Source organism: Schistocerca serialis, chromosome 6 (assembly GCF_023864345.2).
Source record: "Schistocerca serialis cubense isolate TAMUIC-IGC-003099 chromosome 6, iqSchSeri2.2, whole genome shotgun sequence".
Lineage (NCBI taxonomy): Eukaryota > Metazoa > Arthropoda > Insecta > Orthoptera > Acrididae > Schistocerca > Schistocerca serialis.
Genome location: NC_064643.1, coordinates 729634680 through 729650740, shown reverse-complemented (window position 1 = coordinate 729650740; position 16061 = coordinate 729634680). Strand labels below are relative to the sequence as shown.

Here is a 16061-nt window from a genome sequence, read left to right as displayed (position 1 = left end):
CCTGACCAATGAGTAATGTTGACAAGTATTAGCCATTCTGTGTCAATTTTTTGATACCTCCAACTAAACACTTTAACAATACTGGTGATAATCCACCATTTAGCCAGTGCTTGTATTGGGTGTCGTTGAACAACTGATAATCTGGGAAGAAGTGGAGATGATGCTGCAAGATGACCTCACTGAACCTTCAGAACGCCCTTGGTGTTCTCTTGTGGTCCTTGTGAAGGAGGAGACCATTTTATGAACAAAATCAAGAAAAAAAGTGTATCTATCCATAGCCAAGCATTGATGACACTCTAAGACTGTTACAAAGGAGCAAAGTATTTATTAACTATGGACATATTTTGGCAAATCTATCACATGCCCCTGTGGCATTCTTGACAACATCTCAGATGAACACATATGATACAGGCCAACATACTGTATTCTGTTACTCAAAAAGTCTCTGAGCCACTCACACAACTGAGAACCCATCTGAGATTTATTCCTTGTGCACTGACTTTCATTAACATTCTGCAGTGGGGCACTGTGTCAGACACTTTCAGGAAATAGAGGAATACGGAATTTCCCTCTTGCCTGATATCCATAGTTCATGGGATATTGTGCAAGAATAGGCAGGGCTCACTAAAATAGTTGATTTGTGGATAGCACTTAGAATATGCTCAGGAGTACTGCAGCAAATCATGCTGTCATAGTAGGAGGAGAGGTGATACTCCTACATGGCGCGTCCCAGGTGGCGGATAGGGAAGTCCTCACCGGTTTACTGGCGGACTTGGGTGAAATAAAATAGCTCTCGCGGACCAAACACACCCTCTGCGGTTAACAACCATAGTTGTAAATCAGAGCTTGCTCCAACTAAGGTTGACAGCCTTCAAAAGTCAAAAATGGAAAGGTCATTTAGGAAAAAAATTCCACCGTCCTGCTCAAAAAGACAGGAAAAGGCTACATCGGATTTGGAGGGTAGTCAACTAGAAGACAGCAACGAATCGGAGCGTTTGCAACCATCCAAATGCACACTAAAACACAAAAAGAAGATTAAACATGAGCAAATAAATTATATAGCAAAAGGACAGGTATACACTCGGACACACACACACACACACACACACACACACACACACACACACACACACACACACACATATCCATCCGCACATACACAGACACCTGTGTCATTCATTTACTGTTAGGTAAAGACATATGTCTGCTTGTGTCTGTATATGTGTGGATGGATATGTGTGTGTGTGTGAGTGTATACCCATCCTTTTTTCCCCCTAAGGTAAGTCTTTCCGCTCCCGGGATTGGAATGACTCCTTACCCTCTCCCTTAAAACCCACATCCTTTCGTCTTTCCCTCTCCTTGCCTCTTTCCTGATGGGGCAACAGTTTGTTGCGAAAGCTTGAATTTTGTGTGTATGTTTGTGTTTGTTTGTGTGTCTATCGATGTGCCAGCGCTTTCGTTTGGTAAGTCACATCATCTTTGTTTTTAGATGTATTTTTCCCACGTGGAATGTTTCCCTATTAATTTATATCATAAAAACAAAGGAAGAGGTAGATAAATTTTGGGACCTTCTAGAACAAACTGTGAACAGAGTAAATAAAAAGAATGTAAAAATCTTATTGGGAGATTTCAATGCACAGTTGGGAAAAGAAAGGAAATATAAAGATATAATTGGAAAATGGAGTCCACATAAATTTATGAACAAAAGTGGTCAAAGACTTGCAGAACTCTGCAGAGAACACAACCTTATATCAAAATCAACAAACTTTAAGAGGAAGCCAAGTAAACTTAAAACATGAAAACATCTAGACTGGAGGAAGGGTGAGTGGCAGCTAGACCATGTCTGGATGGACAAAAATTTTCGTAAGGAGATCCACAATGTTAAAGTGCTGAGAGGAGTGGACACAGGCTCAGACCATTATATGGTTAAAATTAAAATCAGATTCACTCCGTTAAAGAAGAGGACCAGAAAAACTAATAAAATAAAAAGGAGGTTTGACACACATCAGCTAATTAAAAATGATAAGTACCAACAAATAACACAAACCATCAAATTAACAGATGATCTAGAACAACTAGTGCCTAATCTTAAAAAAGAAGCAGAGAATCTAGCTCCCTTGAACCCACAAAGGAAACATGCATGGTGGACATCAGAATGTGACAAATTCCATGAAGATAGACACCAAGCATGGTTAAAGTTTCAAACATATAAAACTGAAGAAAATGCCATCAACCTAAAAAATGAAAGAAAAAATTCACTCAAAATATTAGAAGAATCTAGAGAGGATTTCATAAAGATATTATAAACTCCATAGAAGGTAATTATCATAAAACCAACTGCAGGAACTACTATAAAATCTTTGGGAAACAACTACAACAACATGAGGCCCCTACACTAATATTGAAATATGAAGATGGAAGAATGACACACAGTAACAAGGAAAATGCAGAAATAATGGCAAAAGCATTTAATAAACTTCTGAATTGCGAGGAACCCAAAGAACCCTTACAAATCAACATAAATACCCCAATCAAAACCAAACCTAACAAACTAGACCCTCCAACTTTCCAAAAAGTAGAAAAAATTCTTGAAGAACAAAAAAATTATAAGGCATGTGAAGACCAGGTTTTTGTTGAAATGTGGAAATATGCAAGTGACACAGTCAAGACCTCCTTACACATGGCTCTAACAAAAATTTGGGTAACAGAACGATTTCCCGGACATTGGACCACAGCTATCATCCACCCACTACACAAAAAGGGAGATAAAAGCAACTCAGACAACTACAGAGGAATCTCTCTCCTAGATTGCACATACAAAATTCTATCCAAGATCCTATATGAAAGAATGAAGGAGCAATTAGAACAGGAGTTAGGGGAATATCAGGGAGGTTTCAGACCATGGAGAAGCTGTGCAGAGCAGATAATTAGTTTAAAATTGATTATGGCATACTACAAGAAATGGAACAAACCTCTGGCAATAACATTTGTAGATTTTAAGAAGGCATATGACTGTCTCCACAGGCCTTCAGTATTAAAAATTTTAAGAAATCTAGGACTCCATACGAAACTAATTAAAATAATACAACTCACTCTAACCAACACCAAATCAAAAGTGAAGTTTAGAGGAGAAATTTCGGAACCATTCCTCATAGAAACAGGCTTAAGACAAGGTGACTGCCTATCACCATTACTGTTCAACTGTGCACTGGAATACATCATGAGAGAATGGTACAAGGACAATCCAAAGAGGATAAGAATTGGAAGTGCAAAAGATTATATTAGCTTAAACTGCTTGGGATTCGCTGATGATCTTGCTCTCCTAGCCAATACCATTCAAGAAGCCAGGCAACAAGTGAAATCACTACAAGAAATAGCAGAGAAAGTAGGCCTTAGAATATCATTTGAAAAATGGAGATTATGATAACTGATCCACCACTTGCAAACAAAATTACAGTAGGAGAACAGGAAATCAAAACTGTTGATAAATTTAAATATTTAGGTGAAATAATAACATACAATCAAAATGAGAAGCCATCATGGCAGAGTAGAATAAAAAAAACTGAACTACGCAAATTACAGTACCAAAACTACATACAACAAAAAAAGCCTATCTATAGATGCAAAATTAAAACACTATAAAACAGTTACACAACCAGAAATAACGTATGCAGCTGAAACTCTCTTCAAAACAACTAATACAGCAGAAATTGACAGAATACTAAAAATAGAAAGAAGAATAATTAGGACATGTATAAATAAACAGTATAAAATAAATGGACATTGGAGAATAGCATCAAATGAAACAGTATATAAGAAAATAGAACCAGTCATGAGCACAATCAGGAAGAAACGCACCTCATTCTTTGGACATCTGATGAGAACCCTAGAACACAGAATTAGTAAAAAAATAATACAAAAATTGTGGAATAGCAAGAGCGACATTAAATTGATCACATAAATTAAGGAAGATATAAAAGAACTTCAAATTACAGTAGGTGGCCTAAAAAACAAGACAGAGAAAACCAGAATACTGCAAGACCCGCAAACCAGACTACAAATGAAAATCAATAAAAGGAGTACAGGAAGAGTGGTCTCAGATGAAGAAAGAAAGAAAATATCTGAAAGAATGAAGAAATATTGGGCAGACAGAAGAACAAAATACCTTTCATATAAGAATAGACTCTAATAATTATATTACCTAAATATAATATTAAGTTATTGTTGAACCAAATTGTATCCCTTTGTAACAACTTGTTTAGAACTCTGTATTTTTGACTAGAGTGGTCCAATGAAGGCCATAAAATAAATAATAAAATAAAAATAAAAAAATAAGGATGTTGGTCAGCACTTTTGCAGATCCATTCTTTTACGCTTGTTCTTAATCAGCTGTGCCTTTTTACAGTCTCAGGACTTTGCTGAGTGAGAGTTTCATGATAAATACAAGCTAAGAAGGGGGCAGTGCAACAAATAGTATTCTCTGTTAAGTTAAATTTGGATTTGATCCACATCATCTAGTGACTTATTTGTTTTCAAACAATGCAAAATCCAAGATGGAATGTAATTATGAAAAGGAAAGTTGCTACTCACCATATAGTGGAGGTGCTGAATCGCAGATAGGCACAACAAAAAGACCGTCACACACACACACACAAATTCTGTAGCACCAGAATTCAAAAGCTTGTATTCTCTTCTTGTCTAAACTATTTATCATGCATGTTTAACTTCCATACATGGCTACACTCCATACAAATACTTTCAGAAAAGACTTCCTGACACTTAAATCTATACTTGATGTTAACAAATTTCTCTTCTTCAGAAACTCTTTCCTTGCCATACATTGCACAGCGTACATTTCATATCCTCTCTACTTTGACCATCATCAGTTATTTTGCTCCCCAAATAGCAAAACTCATCTGCCATTTTGTCTCATTTCCTAATCTGATTCCCTCAGCATCACCTGATTTAATTTGACTACATTCCATTATCCTTGCTTTGCTATTATTGATGTTCTTGTTATATCCTTCTGTCTGTTACATCCATTCTGTTCAACTGCTCTTCCAAGTCCTTCGCTGTCTCTGATAGAATTATGATGTCATCAGCAAACATCAAAGTTTTTATTTCTTCTCCCTGAACTCTAATTCCTACTCCAAATTTTTTCTTTTGTATCCTTTACCACAGAGTGCAGGAGGTCAGGTCCATATGTAGGAGGATAAGAGTGGAGAAACTTCAGGATAAGGAAATCGGTCACAAGTACATAACAATGATCTCAGAAAGGTACCAGTTAGGTGATTGTAGTCAATTACAGTCATTGGAAAAGGAATGGACAAGGTACAGGGACACAGTACTAGAAGTGGCAAAAGAATGTCTTGGAACAGTAGTGTGTAAAGGTAGGATGAAGCAAACAGCTTGGTGGAATGACACAGTCAATGCAGCCTGTAAAAGGAAAAAGAAGGCGTATCAAAAATGGCTACATACTAGAACTCAGGTAGACAGAGAAAGTTATGTTGAAGAAAGAACCAAAGCCAAACAGATAATTGCAGCATCCAAGAAGAAATCTTGGGAAGACTTTGGAAACAGGTTGGAGACTTTGGGTCAAGCTGCTGGAAAACCATTCTGGAGTGTAATTAGCAGTCTTCGAAAGGGAGGTGAGAAGGAAATGACAAGTATTTTGGACAGGTCAGGAAAACTGCTTGTGAATCCTGTGGATTCCTTGGGCAGATGGAGGGAATATTTTGAATAGTTGCTCAATGTATGTGAAAATACGATCAGTAATGTTTCAGATTTCAATGTACAATGGGATAGGAATGAGAATGGAAATAGGATCACATTTAAGAAAGTGGTGAAAATGGTCAATAGATTGCAGTGCAATAAAGCAGCTGGGGTGGATGAAATAAAGTCGTAACTCATCAAATACAGTGGAATGTCGGGTCTTAAATGGCTACACAGGATAATTGAAATGGCCTGGGAGTCAGGACAGGTTCCATCAGACTGGACAAAAGCAGTAATCACACCAATCTTTAAACATGGAAACAGAAAAGATTGTAACAACTACAGAGGTATCTCTTTATTCAGCGTTGTGGGTAAAATCTTCTCAGGTATTGTTGAAAGGAAAGTGTGAGTATTAGTTGAGGACCAATTGGATGAAAATCAGTGTGGGTTTAGGCCTCTTAGAGGTTGTCAGGACCAGATCTGTAGCTTCTGGCAAATAATGGAGAAGTGTTATGAATGGAACAGGGAATTGTATCTATGCTTTATTGATCTAGAAAAGGCATATGACCGGGTTCCTAGGAGGAAGTTATTGCCTGTTCTACGAGGTTAGGGAATAGGAGGCAAACTTTTGCAAGCAATTAAAGGACTTTTCATGGATAGTCAGGCAGCAGTTAGAGTAGACGGTAAATTGAGTTCATGGTTCAGAGTAGTTTCAGGGGTAAGACAAGGCTGCAACCTGTCTCCACTGTTTTTCTTATTATATATGGATCATATGTTGAAAACAATAGACTGGCTGGGTGAGATTAAGATGTGTGAACACAAAATAAGCAGTCTTGCATATGCGAATGACTTAGTTGTGATGGTAGATTCGATTGAAAGTTTGCAAAGTAATATTTCAGAGCTAGATCAGAAATGTAAGGACTATGGTATGAAGATTAGCATCTCCAAAACGAAAGTAATGTCAGTGGGAAAGAGATATAAATGGATTGAGTGCCAAATAGGAGGAACAAAGTTAGAACAGGTGGACAGTTCAAGTACTTAGGATGCATATTCTCACAGGATGGCAATATAGTGAAAGAACTGCAAGCGAGGTGTAGCAAAGCTAATGCAGTGAGTGCTCAGCTACGATCTACTCTCTTCTGCAAGAAGGAAGTCAGTATCAAGACTAAGTTATCTGTGCACCGTTCAATCTTTCGACCAACTTTGTTGTATGGGAGCGAAAGCTGGGTGGATTCAGGTTACCTTATCAACAAGGTTGAGGTTACAGATATGAAAGTAGCTAGGATGATTGCAGGTACTAGTAGATGGGAACAATGGCAGGAGGGTGTCCACAATGAGGAATTCAGAGAAAAACTGGGAGTGAACTCTATAGATGTAGCAGTCAGGGCGAACAGGCTTAGATGGTGGGGTCATGTTACACGCATGGGAGAAGCAAGGTTACCCAAGAGACTCATGGGTTCAGCAGTAGAGGGTAGGAGGAGTCGGGGCAGACCAAGGAGAAGGTACCTGGATTCGGTTAAGAATGATTTTGAAGTAATAGGCTTAACATCAGAAGAGGCACCAATGTTAGCACAGAATAGGGGATCATGGAGGAATTTTATAAAGGGGCTATGCTCCAGACTGAACGCTGAAAAGCATAATCAGTCTTAAATGATGATGATGATGATGATGATGATGATGATGATGATGATCCTTTACCACTTGCTCAATATACGGACTGAATAACATCAGGGATAGGCTACAACCCTGTCTCACTCCCTTCCCAACCACTGCTTCCCTTCCATGCCCCTCAACTCTTATAACTGCCATCTGGTTTCTGTACAAATTGTAAATAGCCTTTTGATCCCTGTATTTTATACATGCCACCTTTAGAATTTAAAAGAGAGTATTCCAGTCAGCATTGCCAAAAGCTTTCTCTAAGACTGCAAATGCTAAAAATGTATGTTTTCCTTTCCTTAACCTGTCTCCTTTGAGAAATCATAGGGTTAGCATTGGCTGGTGTGTTCCTATATTTCTTCAGAATCCAAGCTGATCTCCTCCGAGGTTGGCTTCTACCAGTTTTTCCATTCGTCTGTAAAGAATTTGTGTTAGTATTTTGTAGCCGTGACTTATTAAACTGGTAGTTCGGTAATTTTCACACCTGTCAGTACCTGCTTTCTTTGTAATTGCTATTATTATAATCTTTTTGAAGTCTGAGGGTATTTCATGTGTCTCAGACATCTTGCACACCAGATGAAACAGTTTTGTATGGCTGGCCTACCCAAGGCTATCATTAGTTCTAATGGAATGATGTCTGTTCCCAGGGCCTTGTTTCGACTTACGTATTTCAGTGCTCTGTCAAATTCTTCATGCAGAATCACATCTCCCATTTCATCTTCCTTTCATCCTCTTCCATTTCCATAATATTGCCCTCAAGTACGTCTCCCCTGTATAGACCTTCTATATACTCCTTCCACCCTTCGGACTTTCCCTTCATTGCTTAGAACTGGTTTTCCATCTGAGGTCTTGATATTCATACAAGTGGTTCTCTTTCTCCAAAGTCTCTTTACTTTTCAAGGCAGCATCTATCTTACCCTACTCCTAGTGATATATGCTTCTTCATCCTTACATTTGTCCTCTAGCCACCCCTGCTTAGCCATTTTGCACTTCCTGTTCATCTCATTTTTTACACATTTGTATTCCCTTTCGCCTGCTTCATGTACTCCATTTTTATATTTTGTCCTCTCATTAGTTGAATTAAATACCCTTACCAGATGTATTGAAGTTATGTTGAGAACGTTACAAGAATGGTAGTAAAATCCCCAATCTAAATAGTCATCAAACATATGTAAAATCTAAGTCCATTGTGCTATCACAATACCGAAATATTCACCAGCTCAAAACAGGTCAGTCTTGAATATGATGATTGACACACATGATACAAAAAATATTAACTCATGCTCTGTCCATCCCCAGTTTTGTAATGCAATTGGAAAAAGTTGGTGCTGCATTGAACCATGGACCTTGCCGTTGGTGGTGAGGCTTGCGTGCCTCAGTGATAAAGATAGCCATAACTTAGGTGCAACCACAACGGAGGGGTATGTATTGAGAGGCCAGACAAATGTGTTATTCCTGAAGAGGGGCAGCAGCCTTTTCAGTAGTTGCAGGGACAACAATCTGGGTGATTGACTTATCTGGCCATGTAACATTTGTGGGAATTAGTGAAGTTCTGTGTCAGGAGGAACAAAACTTCTGGTCAGGTGAATACAGGGTTATAAATACAAAATCAAATTGGCATAATGCAGGAGTAGGTTCAATAATAAATGAAAAAAATAGGAGCACAGGTAAGCTACTATGAACAGCATAGTGAACGCATTATTGTAGTCAAGATGGGTAGGAAGCCCACATCTACCACAGTAGTACAAGTTTTATAAGCCAGATAGCTCTGCAGATGATGAAGAGATTGAAGAAATGTATTATGAGATTTAAAAAAAAAAAAAAAAAAATTTATTCACATAGTGAAGGGAGATGAAAATTTAATAGTCATGGTGGCTGGAATTCATTAGTAGGAGAAGGAAGAGACAGAAAAGTAGTAGGTGAATATGAAGTGGGTGTAAGAAATGAAAGAGGAAGGTAGAATTTTGCACAGTGCATTACTTGCTCGTAGCTAACACTTGGTTTAAGAATCATGAAAGAAGGTTGTATATTTGGAAGAGTCCTGGAGGCACTGGAAGGTTTCATATAGATTACATAATGGTAAGATAGAGATTTAGAAACCAAATTTTAAATTGTAAGACATTTTGAGGGGCAGATGTGGACTCTAACCACAATCTGTTGAATATGAACTGTAGATTAAAACTGAAGAAACTGCAAAAAGGTGGAAATTTAAGGAGATGGGATCTAGATAAACTGAAAGAACCAAAGGTTGTAGAGAGTTTCAGAGAGAGAGCATTAGGGAATGATTGACAAGAATGGGGGAAAGAAATACAGTAGTAGAAGAATAGGTAGCTTTGAGAGATGAAATAGTGAATGCAGCGGAGGATCAAGTAGGTAAAAAGACAAGGGCCAGTAGAAATCCTTGGGTAACAGAATATATATTGAATTTAATTGATGAAAGTAGAAAATATAAAAATACGGTAAATGAAGCAGGTAAAAATGAATACAAACATCTCAAAAACGAGATTGACAGGAAGTGCAAAATGGCTAAGCAGGGATGGCTAGAGGACAAATGTAAGGATGTAGAGGTATATGCCACTAGAGGTGAGGTAGTTACTGCCTACTGGAAAATTAGAGACATGTTTGGAGAAAAGAGAACCACTTGTATGAATATCAAGAGCTTAGATGGAAAACCAGTTCTAAGCAAAGAAGGAAAGGCAGAAACGTGAAAGGAGCATATAGAGGGTTTATATAGGAGTGATGTACTTGAGGGCAATATTATTGAAATGGAAGAGGACGTAGATGAAGACGAGATGGGAGATATGATAATGCATGAAGAATTTGACAGAGCACTGAAAGACCTAAGTTGAAACAAGACCCAGAAGTAGCCAACATTCCATTAGAACTACTGATAGCCTTGGGAGAGCCAGCCGTGACAAACCCTACCATCTGGTGAACAAGATGTATGGGACAAGCGAAATATGCTTAGGCATCAAGAATAGTATATTAATTCCAGTTCCAAAGAAAGCAAGTGTTGACAGGTGTGAAAATTACCATAATATCAATTTAATATGTCACAGCTGCAAAATACTAACACAAATTCTTTACAGACGAATGGAAAAACTGGTAGAAGCTGACCTCGGGGAAGATCAGTTTGGATTCCATAGAAATTTGGGAACACATGAGGAACTGCTGACCCTACGACTTATCTTAACAAATAGATTAAGGAAAGGCAAACCTACTTTTATAGCATTTGCAGTCCTTGAAAAAGCTTTTGGCAATGCTGACGGGAATACTCTCTTTTAAATTCTAAAGGTGGCATGGATAAAATGCAGGGAGCAAAAGGCTATTTACAATTTGTACAGAAACCAGATGGCAGTTATAAGAGTTGAGGGGCATGAAAGTGAAGCAGTGGTTGAGAAGGGAGTGAGACAGGGTTGTAGCCTATCCCTGATGTTATTCAATCTGTATATTGAGCAAGTGGTAAAGCATACAAAAAAAATTTGGAGTAAGAATTAGAGTTCAGGGAGAAGAAATAAAAACTTTGATGTTTGCCGATGACATTGTAATTCTGTCAGAGACAGCAAAGGACTTGGAAGAGCAGTTGAACATAATGGATATAACAGACAGAAGGATATAACAAGAACATCAATAATAGCAAAGCAAGGATAATGGAATGTAGTCAAATTAAATCAGCTGATGCTGAGGGAATTAGATTAAGAAATGAGACACTTAATGTGGTAGATGAGTTTTGCTATTTGAGGAGCAAAATAACTGATGACAGTCGAAGTAGAGAGGATATGAAATGTATACTGTACAATGCATGGCAAGGAAAGTGTTTCTGAAGAAGAGAAATTTGTTAACATCTAGTATAGATTTAAGTGTCAGGAAGTCTTTTCTGAAAGTATTTGCATGTAGTGTAGACAAGAAGAGAATAGAAGCTTTTGAAATGAAATGTGGTGCTACAGAAAAATGCTGAAGATTAGATGGGTAGTTCATGTAACTAATGAAGAGGTACTGAATAGAGTTGGGGAGAAGAGGATTTTTTGGTACAACTTGACTAGAAAAATGGGGCGGTTGGTATGACACGTTCTGAAGCATCAATGAATCAGAAATTTAGTGTTGGAGGGAGGCATGGAGGGTAAAGATCATAGAGGGAGACCAAGGCATGACTACACTAAAAAGATTCAGAAGGATATAGGTTGCAGTAGTTAATCGGAGATGAAGACGCTTGCACAGGTTAGAGTAGCATGGAGAGCTGCATCAAACCAGTCTCTGGACTGAAGACCACAGCAACAACAACAACAATACTGGAGCACATTCATACCTCTCAGAAGTTAAAGTCCCTTCAGAAGTTAAATTATGGTACCAGCCATTCACTGTCCAGAATCAGTCATATACACATTCAAATACCTCTCGCTACTGCAGGTAGGCCTGCCTTCTTCAAGCTCAAAAGTAAAAGTATCCAAAATCACTCCACTGAGCTCTTCACTCAAAATGTCCCATTCTCCAGTTGACTCTCAGAGTGTTCTGCTACTTTCTGCTGTTCCATCTGCTGAACACTGTCTGCACCAAAACTACACCGTTCTTAAATTCTACGGACATGATTTGATTCAACTTCACCACTCCCCAGACTAAGCTAATGTATTGCAGCAATGTTTAAATAAAGAAATGTCATTCACATTGTCACACTCAGACAATTCACAATACATATAAATATAGGTTTGTCCATAAATAAATAATGCAGTATTCCTGCACAAGCACACTCAAGATAAATGGCAACAGATTTTTGTTAATGTTGTTTAAAAAATTATATAGGCCTTCTTATAAGGAGCATCTTTTGAAACTTTGTCCATAAATAAATAATGCAGTATTCCTGCACAAGCGCACTCAAGATAAATGGCAACAGATTTTTGTTAATGTTGTTTAAAAAATTATATAGGCCTTCTTATAAGGAGCATCTTTTGAAACCCTTTTTACAAAGGTGATGTCAGGTAACACAATGAGTGTGGAGAATACAATGTTCTGACAGGCTGTTGCATAAAGAAAAGATATAAAAAATGTAATAAAGCAAGAAATAAAATAGATACAAATTCTTAGTTTCCAGAGATGATAGCTATAGTGCAATGGTAGCATCTGAGATATCACACGCTGAAGTCGCACGAAGTGAAGTGTATAAAAGTTGTTAATCCAGAAGTTCATTGAGAATATGTTTATTCACTGTGGATTGTTAACTTCTGCAGTTTTAAAGATGTTGAAATACCTCTGTGTCATTGGATGTGCCTCATTTTTCTGAGATCACAGATGTATTCAGATTTGCTTTAATACTTGACTGTGAATTATTATATATTCTTGTAGAGCTGTAAGAAGCCATCTTTCAGCTTATCTGACACTCCATCATTTCTTGGAGCACTGTCCGTCTTATCCATAGACCATGTGAGCAATAGCTGTCCAAATTCCCAGCTTTGAGATTTACTCATTTCTGGTGACATGTTCCTGAGCTTGCCTGGGACAGCTGCTGCAGCTTACCCAAGTGCGGCACTTTGGGTGAGGTGACCATCGCGTGCCCTGAGACTCACGCCCCCACAAATTCACCTTACTTCCTACTAACTTAAGGCAGCCAAATCACTTGCCTACGTATGCATAACATTACAATATGAGAGTCTGTGGTATGATCAAATGATGGTTTGTCTGTACAATCTTCCTACATGAATGGTTTTTTTAGCACTTAATTTAGAACTTCAGCTTTCCTTTAGTTGTCTTTTAATGCCACACCAGATTTGTTAACAAGTGATTGGATAGAAGCCTTAGACCTGTTTCTAGTGCTCATGACATGAATGAAAAATATAACACATTCATGAACAATGTCAGTACCATGTTTGAAAACTGTTTTCCTCTAAAAGTTACTCAAATTAAACAGAACGCTATAATAAAACCATGGATTACACAAGGTATAAAGATTTCCTGTAAGACAAAAAGGAAAATGTATCTGTCGACCAAGAATAGCTCCAATGCTGATGATTTAGCTAAATACAAGGAATACTGTAAAATATTAAAAAAAGTAATTCAGACGTCTAAACAGATGCACTACGAGAAGAAGATAGCAATGTCAGGGAACAAAATAAAAACAATATGGGATATAGTGAAAGAGGAGACTGGTAGAACCAGAAAGGAACAGGAGCAAATAGCATTAAGGGTAGATGACACATTAGTAACCGATGGGCATAGTGTGGCAAATCTATTTAACAAGTACTTTATATCCGTTACTGATAGAATGGGATTGTCAGGATCAGTAAATAATGCCCTTGAATATCTGAAACTAGCGTTTACAAATAGCTTCAGGCACATGAATATGTCACTCTTCACCAAAAGAAATAACTTCCATAATAAAATCTTTAAAAACAAAGCATTCTAGTGGTTACGATGAAATATCAACAAAGTTAATTAAGGCATGTTCTTGTGAGTTTAGTACAATTCTAAGTTACTTGTGTAACCAGTCAATTATAACTGGGACATTTCCTGACTGGCTAAAATATGCAGATGTTAAGCCTCTATTCAAGAAAAGGGATAAAGAGATACCATCAAACTACAGACTGATTGCACTTTTGCCAGCATTGGTGGTGAGGGTGAGGATGGAGGTGGGGGTGGGGATAACAACAACAATGATAATGTCAGCAGAGTTCAAACTCTGTCACAAAGATGATTTTCATAAAACCAAGTTCTCGGTTTGATGCTTGGGGTGACACTAAGTGGTAGGACATATTTATTGGGTTATGCAGATGATATCACAGTTTTAGCATAATCAGAGGGAGGGATGGAAGAAACTGTAGAGGACCTAGTGCAAAATGCAAGTAAGATCGAGTTACAGATTAATGTGGAAAAGACTGAGGTAATGGAGATATCAAGTGAAGCCCCTAATGACATCCCATTACAGGTAGGGATATGGAAATTCACTAATGTGAAAAATTTTAAATACCTTGGTATGTGGTTCAACAGGCAAAATAATTTAAAACAGGAAATTAACCAACCTATTGTGAATGGGTCTAAATTTTATTTCGGTCTAAAGCAGATAGTGTTATTCAAGAAGCTGTCAATTAAGACCAAACTCAAAGCATACAGTGCTGTGATAGTGCCAGTATTTTTGTATGAGACAGAAACCATAAGCATAACAAAGAAGTATGAAGAAAACTTGTTGGTCTTTGAAAGAAAAATTATGAGAAGGATCTTTGGGCCTGTCCAGGAAGTGAGCTCGTGGAGACATAGAAAAAATCAAAAATTGTATGAGATGATGAGGCAACTGAACATCATTCAAAAACTGAAAGCATGGAGAATAAGCTTGGCAGGCCACATTGCTAGGAGACCAGACACATCTCTTAAGCTGGGAGGAGCTTTGCTATTTGGTTCAAGGACCACATAAAGATGCAGCAGGAGTGTTTTTGGTGTACAGAAAAACATGTGACAGAAGGCACTGATGACAACCTAAGGGTTGGAAGAAAACGAAACCCTGAGTATTTGCCTAACAAGCAGAGCGAGTTTAATCATTAAGCATATTTGGATATATTTAGAGATCTGCTCCCACGTATGAGTGAAGTTATTGTACTGAGGTACTGACATTAAACTGCGGACTGCGCTTAAAGAAGCTGGTGGGCTGTGTATGCTGCATGTCCATGCCACTCAAATGTATATATAATGGCCTGGTGCTTCCTGTCAGAAGATTCAAGTGGCATCCTGGAGACATTTTCACTGGTACCTGAGAAGCCCGATGCGAGAACCGACTTTGCGCTCACAAGCGAGGCAAATATGTGTCACTCCAGCAGGAGGGTTAGTCATAAGCTCATGTCTGCATGATGTTTTTGCAGCTTTAGTTGTTTAGCCATACTTGGTCTTGCATCTTGCTTCCATCTGCAGTCAGTTTCCTCCATTTGCTGTGATCATCAGCGAGTTGCTCCCACTTGTCACTATCAATATTAAATGCACACATATCACATTTGACACAATCCCTAAAGCGTAGTGAAGGTCTTCCACAAGGTATCTTTGCTCCTGCTGTTTCACTGATTAATGTGTGCTGGGGCAGACAGGAGTGGTCCATATGATGCAGATGTCCTAACCACCGCAGGTGACATTGCTTGAGTGTGGCTGTGATACTCAGTTGTTTTGCAGTTTTCAGAACCATATCATTTGTCACATGATCCTTCCGTGATATTCCCAAGATGCTCCATAAGCACCGCAGGTGAAAGGCATTGAGCATTCGTTCCTGTTTGGTGTATGAAATCCAGGTCTCAGCTCCATACAGGAGAGTACTCAGTACACATGATTGATACACAAATATTTTTGTCGACAATGTAAGATGTTTGTTGTCCCATACTCGTGTGCGGAACTTTCTGAAAGTGCTGGCAGCCCTTCCTATTCTTGCATTTATCCCATCATCCAGGGAGAGATCTTCTGTCATTATTGAACCAAGATAGCAGAATTTATTGACTACCTTCAACAAGAAGCCGTCCAATTTGATGACAGGCAGATCTGTGTATCCTTGTGCCATGACAACTGGCTTCTTTACATTTATAGACATGGAGAAGAGCTTGCATGCAGTAGAGAATTTATGCACAAGCTCTTGCAGGTCGTCTTGAGTATGTGCTACAAATGCAGCATCATCAGCAAATTAAAGGCTATTTACAAGCAAGTCTCCTTGGGTACTCTTGGATCTGAGTAGAGAA

At 38.3% G+C, this 16061-nt stretch overlaps 1 protein-coding gene across 2 annotated transcripts in view; it reads left to right on the top strand.

Moving 5' to 3' along the window:
• The window catches only part of LOC126483961 (voltage-dependent calcium channel subunit alpha-2/delta-3), an 832874-nt gene that overhangs the window by 526811 nt on the left and 290002 nt on the right, over positions 1-16061 (top strand). The gene's annotated exons all lie outside the window — the stretch shown is intronic.